An 8,223-nucleotide genomic window follows, 5' to 3' on the forward strand; every position below is an offset into this window, starting at 1 on the left:
ATCTAGAATATCTTCGGCCAGTTCTAGTGGTCATAAAATTAGTGTCTATGATAGCTTCTGGTTCAAGTATTTCAGTCTCTTCCTCTAACAAAGGTGGGTTTTCATAAAGAGGGTGTACAGGTAATTGGCCTCTAAAAGGTCTTAACAAACTAATGTGAAATGTGTTGTGAATTTTCCAATGAGGTGGTAATTCTAACTTGAATGCATTGTCATTAATTTTATGAATGATCCTAAATGGTCCATAAAATCTAGGGGCTAATTTCACAACAGGGTGTCTATCTACACTTTGTAGTCTACGTTTTTCTTTTCTCAACCAAACATAGTCATCAACTTTGAAATTCATTGCTTGTCTTTTCTTGTTGGCTTGTTTGGCATATGATTGCTGGGCTTTGGCAATCATATCTTTAACCTCATCAAATATAGTATTATGCATACTAGCAATATCATCAGCACTTTGAATTCTATTTGACAAAGATGCAACAGCTGTAGATAATCTATATCCATAAATCACTTCAAATGGTGCTTTCTTTGTAGATGTGTGTGGTGTATTGTTATATGCAAACTGTAAAGGATCAACTTTAATTCCATCAGATGATACAATATGACCTAAATACTCAATTTCTGTTTTAAAGAATTGACTCTTTTCAGGTTTTGCATACAGTTGATTTTCTTTTAATAACTAGAAAACCAATGACAAATGCTCATAATGTTCTTTCTCATTTTGACTAAACACCAAAATATCATCAAAGAAGACAATTACACAATACTGATATTTCAAGAATATACGATTCATCATTCTATTAAACGTAGCAGGTGCATTAGTCAATCCAAATGGCATCACTAAAAATTCATAATGACCAAACTGTGTCCTAAATGCAATCTTGAATATGTCAGACTTATCTAGTCTCACTTGATGATAACCAGATTTAAGGTCTATTTTACTAAATATAGCAGATCCTTGTAGTTTGTCCATAAGGTCATCAACTCTAGGAATGGGTTACCTATTCTTTATAGTGATCTTATTTAAAGCTCGATAGTCAATGCACATACGATAGGTATTATTCTTTTTCTTAACTAACAGAACAGGTGCACCGAAAGGAGAACTACTAGGTCTAATCAATCCTCTATTTAGTAATTCCTCAACTTGACTCTGAATTTCTTTTTGCTCTATCGGGTTATGCCTATATGGTGCTTTGCAAGGTGGTTGTGTGCCAAGTATCAAATCTATCTTATGGTCTTCTGGACGTGAAGGAGGTAAACCAGGTGGTAGGTCTTCTACAAAACAGTCCTTAAAATGTGCAAGAAATTCTTTATGCCTAGGGTGCATATGATTATCTTTTACTTACGGTTCATTCACCCAAATGAGATAAGATTTACTACTCTTGCGTAATGCACGTTTAGCTTGAGTATGCGAAAGCAGTGGAAAAACATTAGATGCATGCATACCATATAATGTAATAGATTTTCCTTGAAAGTTAATATTCATTGAATGTGTGGAATAATCTATATCTGGGTTATGCTGGTGACGCCAAGGCATACCTAAAATAATGTCACTCAACTGTAATGGAACAACTAGGAAATTTCTTCTTTCAATATATTGACCAATTTGAATCTCTAAGTCATGCACTTCCTGTGTACCATTATACCTAGTGCCTAAGAATGCAGCTTTGATGCGGTAATGTGTAGATACAGTCTGTAACTTCAATTCTTTTACTAATTTTGCTGAAATAAAATCATGAGTGCTACCGTCATCATGCAAAATAATCTTTTCCTTTCCATGCACCAAACATTTCATAGTCAATAAAGAATGTGGAGTTGGCATACTTGGCAAAGTATCCGAAGTAGTAGTAGTGTCATCCTCATCTTCTGTGAAATCAGGCATATCTTCATGTTCGTCATCGTCCATTGCTCCAAGGTAGTTGATATGGGCAGGTGGCTTCTTCGAATGACAATTTGCTGCTAGATGTCCAGGCTGGTGGTATTTATAGCATACTATTGGCTTGGCTTTGGTTACATTGTTTGCAATGGCGGGAAGTCTAGGGAAATTAGGATTTGGTTGTGGAATAGGCTTAGGGTTTTGATTGACATTGGATGGTAATGCAGGTGGTTTTGCCCAAATTTTACGGAAAGATGATGAAGAGAAACGACCTGGATTAAATCTTCTAAAGTTGGAATTGAATTGCTTAGATCCATAGTTACCATTGGCTTGGAATTGCTGTGGATGTCTGTCTCTACCTCGCAGCTTATCTTCAGTGTCGTGAGCTAGTGAAATGGCATCTTCAAGAGTAGCAGGCTTGAACATGTTAACTTCAGCGTAGTAATGTCCAAGGAGTCCAGACATATACTTGCGCTTGTGTGTCGCTTCAGGTACGTCTTCAAGCATGCGTAACTAGAGTAGTGCATTCCAAAAACGCTCTGTATACTGAGGAATAGGCTCACGATCCCGTTGCTGAAGAAGATCCCATTGCTTAATAGCTTTCTCATGAAATTGTGGAGGAAGGAAATTTTGCATGAATTTCTTCTTGAAATCCTCCCAAGTAGCAGGACAATCTATACTCTTGCGTACTACAGTCCACCAAAGAGATGCTCTGTCTACTAAATGATTAGTGACACACTTGATTTTATCTTTTTTTGCATAGGTTTCCTCATGGAAATAGTCATCAAACTGACTAATGAATGCTAGAACAGTTTTTCCTTCTCGTATGCCATTGAAAGTATGGAATTTGAAACTTCTTTTACTTATCTTTGATTCCTTGCGGATGGTTTGAGCTTCAAGAGTTGCGTCGATGGTACGTCGGATAAGATCTTCAGATTGAGGTTCTTCTTTGTCGGTAGACACTCTTTGTAAATTTGCCAGTTGAACTTGCAATGCTTGTCTAGCCCTTCGTTCTTCTTCAAATTGCATCATGATTAAGTCCAGCTTTTGCTCCATCGTAGGTTCAGGTAGGTCGCCTTCAGCCATAAGATCATCCATATGTGGTTCCGTCATCCTGCAAAACTCAAAAGACATTTCTCACTCAAAATCAAGTTAGCGGGATGAGAGTAGCTCAAGTTCGGGAATACAAGGCTTATGTGTTTTTGGGTATGGCTTCTCAATCTTCGGAAAATCTGCGTTTTATCCTTCTTCATATGTTGAAAATGCTTAAGCAAACCTGCGTATGGATAGAGTACCTTCCAATAAACAACTTTGCAGTTCAGAGTTTCTACGCAGGAACAACCCTTCTAGGAGTTTTGAGCACAAGTCAGTTCTGACTCCAGTTAACTTGTCTGACTTGCAGAGTATGAAGATTTGCAGAACTTAGTCGCTTTACAGAACTTGCAGAACTTGACTTGAAGATACTTGCTGAACTTGACTTGAGGAACTTGCAGGACTTGCTGAATAAGTAATTTTGAACTTGAGTAGTTAGGAAGCCTTAGTAAACTTGGTTTACTAAGAAGCTTTGAGCTTCATAACCAGTCGACAATTTTTAGGACATATTCATGTCCTCGGCGGAATTTTTGCTGCCCTGAAGATCCTCACGCCGCTTTTTCAACAATTTGTTAATTGAAGCTTCTTAAAGCTTCTAACTAAGCTTACTAACTTATAACCTTAAGCTTTGAAGCTTAGTGAAAGATATGGGAGTTACTATTTTCTCTGTTTATCCATGATTTGATGAAGGAGATGTAAGAGTGGTCCTCCGCCTCTGTAGCCCGCCGGTCCTTCGCGATCCAATGACAGAAACAGGGGTTCTTGATCGCCAGAAGTCTGCCTGTATCGACGGTTCGCGACGAGATTGACCGTAGAGCCCGATCGTTCCAGGAGCTCCGCTTTCGCACAAGATGGGTAGCGATTGGAAGCTCTTGATCTCAGCTTCGCTCTGATACCACTGGTGCACAGATCGGACGCTGTATGCTCGCGTAGTGAATGCCGGAAGGTCCCCAAGAACAATAGAACTCTACTTTTTGCACAAATTACAAGGTAAAAAGCATGAACGACAAGAGCAAGAAACCAATTGGGTGCAATCTCCCCCCATGCCTTGTGTGAGTGCTCCACAAAGCATGTATTTTATGTATTATTCATCTTCAAGCTCAAATAATAGCCCAAATTACAAAATAGCAAGCTTTTAGCTTTTGAGTTTGCTTTAACACAAAAATAGGAATAAAGCTAATGGATGGTGCCCAAAGAATCTGGCACGCCCAATACAATGTCCAAATAGAAATAACATAATCGTGTGCCCATGTGCATGCAAAATAATAATAAATATCTGATGCCTTAATAAATAGGCATGACAAAATATAGGCATGGCGCCTATCAAAATATAATCCATAAATCGAATACTCGCTATCCTCCAATGCTTTCCTCCGCCACTGCTGCTATCTCTACACATCAATTAAAGCATTCACAATCGTTAGTAAAATAATACAATTAAACCGACAAAAGTGAATACCTAGCAGTCTTCAACTACATAAATAAATCAATTGGTTAGAAATAAATCCTAACCTTAATTTATTACGAGTGCGCACTCTAAACTCATAAACGTTTATTAATTTAATATGCATTTTGCAAAATCACCCGCTATGGAATCACCCATGTACACACTAAATTAATGAAACGCTCGAAAAGGACAGGCGTCCCCATCAACTTCTCGCACAAAGAATCCACTTTGTGTATGAGCCCCGGTCATTAAAGTTTACGGAATCCACCGTAAAACCTCACGGAATCCATCGTGGCACAGAATCCACCATGAAATATGCCTCCTAGCATCATGACTTGATCCCAGACACCTTATTGTACTTTTTCGTAGTGTCCCCCTCACCTTCCGACATAGTTTTCCTTTTTACTGCATTGTGTTCCGGCTCACAGTTTGCACGTTATTAAATTTTCTTTGTTTTGTCATGTCCCCGCGAGCCTCACCTCGCGTGTGAACGTGCGTGTTTTTGCTTTTACACACCTCGCTCCATCCTCGAGGCGTCCGCGCCTTCCGCATTGCCATCCTCTTTATTTTTAAAAATTATTTCTTATTTATTTTATTAAAGAAAAAAAGTTCAAAATCCCCTCCCCCCCGCCTGACGGTTCCCCCCTTTCCTTTTCCTCTCTCTCTCTCCTTTTCTTTCTCTCTATTCTTCTTATCTCTCCTCGATCCCTCTCTCTCTCTCTCTCTCTCTCTCTCTCTCTCCTTGCTTCTTCTTCTTCTTCTCTCACCATCTTCACCCTCCCTCCCTCCTTCTTCTCTTCCTCCTCCTCTTTCTTCTCTTCCTCCTCCTCCTCCTTCTTCTCCTTCTTCCTCCTTATTCTCCTCCCTCCTCACCCCCTGGCCACCTCCTTGCTCGCCCCTGGTCGTCATCGCCTGCCCTGGCTGCCTCCTCGCCTGCCTTCGTTGTGCTCGCCGTCCCAAGCCCTCACCACCACCACCTACAACATCCCCCTAACCTCCTCCTCCTCGCTCGCCTGTTGCCCCTCGCCTCCTACCTCCTACCACCCTTTAACCCAACCCCCTACCTTAACCCCACCCCCCAACTAACCCAACCTCCCTACCCTTTCTCTTAGCCCCCCTTCCCACCACCCCAATTCCCCCCTTCACACCCCTCCTAAGTCCCTATTTCCACCCCATACCCCACCATAGAAACCCTGTTTTTGGTTCCTGTCCGCCAGCACCACTCGTTGAACCACCCTCGCAGCAACTCGCAGTCACCCCCAGCACTAACCATTCCTTCCCCCACCTCGGTTGTGCATGTTTGTGAGGGTGTTCACGCGCATCGCGGGTGTGTTTGTAGTGTGTTCGGGCGTTGTCCACGCGTGAGGACACACATCTAGTCTTCTTCATGCGGTGGTGCGTGCCGTCCAAGCACACGTTGTTGTTCACACACAGCTCAAGTACCTTCTTTTATTTAAAAAAACCCATTAACACTTGAAAAAAAAACCACCTAAAACCTTAAAAAAGCATAATAAAATTCATAAAAATTTAATTAAAAAAAAGAAAAATAGCTCCATTTTTAAAAACCAAATTGGAATTTTTTTTGGTTTATCTTGTTGGTTATAATATAGAGAATCAATTGCAAAAAACTTAAATCCTTTAAAATTCATTGAAAATTGAGAAAAAATCAATAAAAATCGGAATTAAATTCAAAAAATCACAAAAAATTCCATCAATGCATTTGACTACTTTTGGAATATTTTAATAAGTTGAAAAAGCCTTGACACATGATCACCCTATTATTTTCAGGCCAAAATGTTAAATTTTTATCTAAATTCATAGAAATTTTATTTTAAATTTTGAAAATAGGCTAGAAAATTACTGAAAAATACAAATACATTGTTGAAGCCTAATGGTTCAATTCTCCCTCAAGGTCAATTTCCGAAAGCTAGTTATTAAATTTGTTAAAAAAACCATAATAAATCAAACAAAAAAAACACAAAAAAATAAAAACACAAACGAAGCAAAAAACAACACATAAATAACAAATAAAAATTATAATAACACCCAAATACTAATCCAAATTAACTAAACCAAATATGACCCAACTAACCTCACCTTCATATTATTTTTTAAAAAAGAATAATGCGTTTTATTTTTTTTAGTAGTGTCTTTTGCTTTTTTGTTGGACTCATTGCATCTTGGGATCCATCCGTGCACCCTCAGTCTCTTGCATACACACCCCTGTCAAGTATTTATATTTCTTGCTTTATTTATTTATTTGATCACCCCTTAACCACGGCTAATGGTTAAAATGAACTTAAATCACCCACTTTTCCATGCACACTCGCGCAAAACACATATTTTTCTAAACAAGTAAAAATGAACCAGCCATTTACTTAGCATGCGCTTCGTGCGCTACAGACACATCTAAGTTTTTTAAAAATAAACCCGCCGTCACGAATCCACACACTACACAAAAAGTGCTAAGCACACACTTAATTTTTAATCAATGAATCTACATTTAGAGACATGAGTTTGGGTATCGAAGTTCAGGATCCGTTAAAAGCACTGCTTCACCCTAATAATTTGTAATTAATATTTTAAGAAAGAACCATCGTTTTCTTATCAAAATTTACAACCTAATAAAAATTCACCAATTTTTAATAATTTATTAAAATGAACCCTTCACTAAAATCATTCCCCTCACTGCACTTTTGCCCCTTTTCAATAAATGCGCTTCGTGGAATAGACACGTGCAGTATTTTGAGCTGTCATTGCTTACCGAAGTTCTGATTATGTCCTAAGAGGAGTATTGAGGTATTATGTTTTGATTGTATGATACGATTACGGGTGCGGTCTGTAGTTTTCTTTTCTACTTGATACGGGGTGTCGGGTGCCTATTTTGTTGCATAGCATGAAAATTTCGGTCTCATATGTGTAGAGGTCATGCCGAATTTTTTTTAGGATGTGGATTGTTTGGGGTGGTCAGTCGGTTAGTCACGTTTGTGTGTGCTTATTCTAGCCGATTTCTTTTTTATGGATATTATGTTGTTTTGCAAGCATTCATTGTGAGTGTCTGTGTGTGTGGTGTGTGTAAAATCTATCTAAATGGCACCTCAAGCTCCTCCTCCAATCTAGTACGTCCCATTGGTCTATCATGATTATTATTTATTGCTGGAGTCTGAACTTATTGGCAAAGCATGCTTAACAAAGTTCATCGCACTTTCATTACCACTCATTTCAGAGGATACTAATACTTGTAATCAGTTTCTAGCCTCTTACAGTAAGAGGTCTAGTCTTGTCAGAGGAATCGTTGTCCAATTAACACCTAAAAGTTTGGGCAGGGATTTGTCATTACCCTATCAGGGAGACTCTTTCCCTACTGCTAGACAATTGTTCTTGAATGAAGATATCCTTAAATTGTTGCAAAAGCAGACACAGGATGTGTTGGATCCCAAGAAAGTTCTTACCACTTTTAGCATCAGTGTCTCCATGATCTCCAATCCTGTGTGGAAGCAAATATGCCAGTTCCTTCAGGATAGGTTTATGCTTGCCAAGACAACCTCTAATTACCTTTCAAAGGAGTTGTTTACAGCTTCTAGAACTATGTTAAAAGGGATAACGATTGATTGGAGTTCCTACCTTCTATCCAAAATGGATCAATACTTTGTCAGAGCTACCAGGGGTAATGTCACTAATGTTACATTTGGATCCTATCTTTCTGTCTTTTTGGCATATGCCGCCCCTTTGAAGGGAGTTCCTACCTTGATAGTTGATCCACCAGATGCTCCTCCCCTATTGAACACTCTGATGTCATTATTGAGGA

The sequence above is a fragment of the Lygodium microphyllum genome, chromosome 29 (assembly GCF_053477565.2).
Source record: "Lygodium microphyllum isolate KBCC chromosome 29, Lygodium_microphyllum_v1.1.10, whole genome shotgun sequence".
Lineage (NCBI taxonomy): Eukaryota > Viridiplantae > Streptophyta > Polypodiopsida > Schizaeales > Lygodiaceae > Lygodium > Lygodium microphyllum.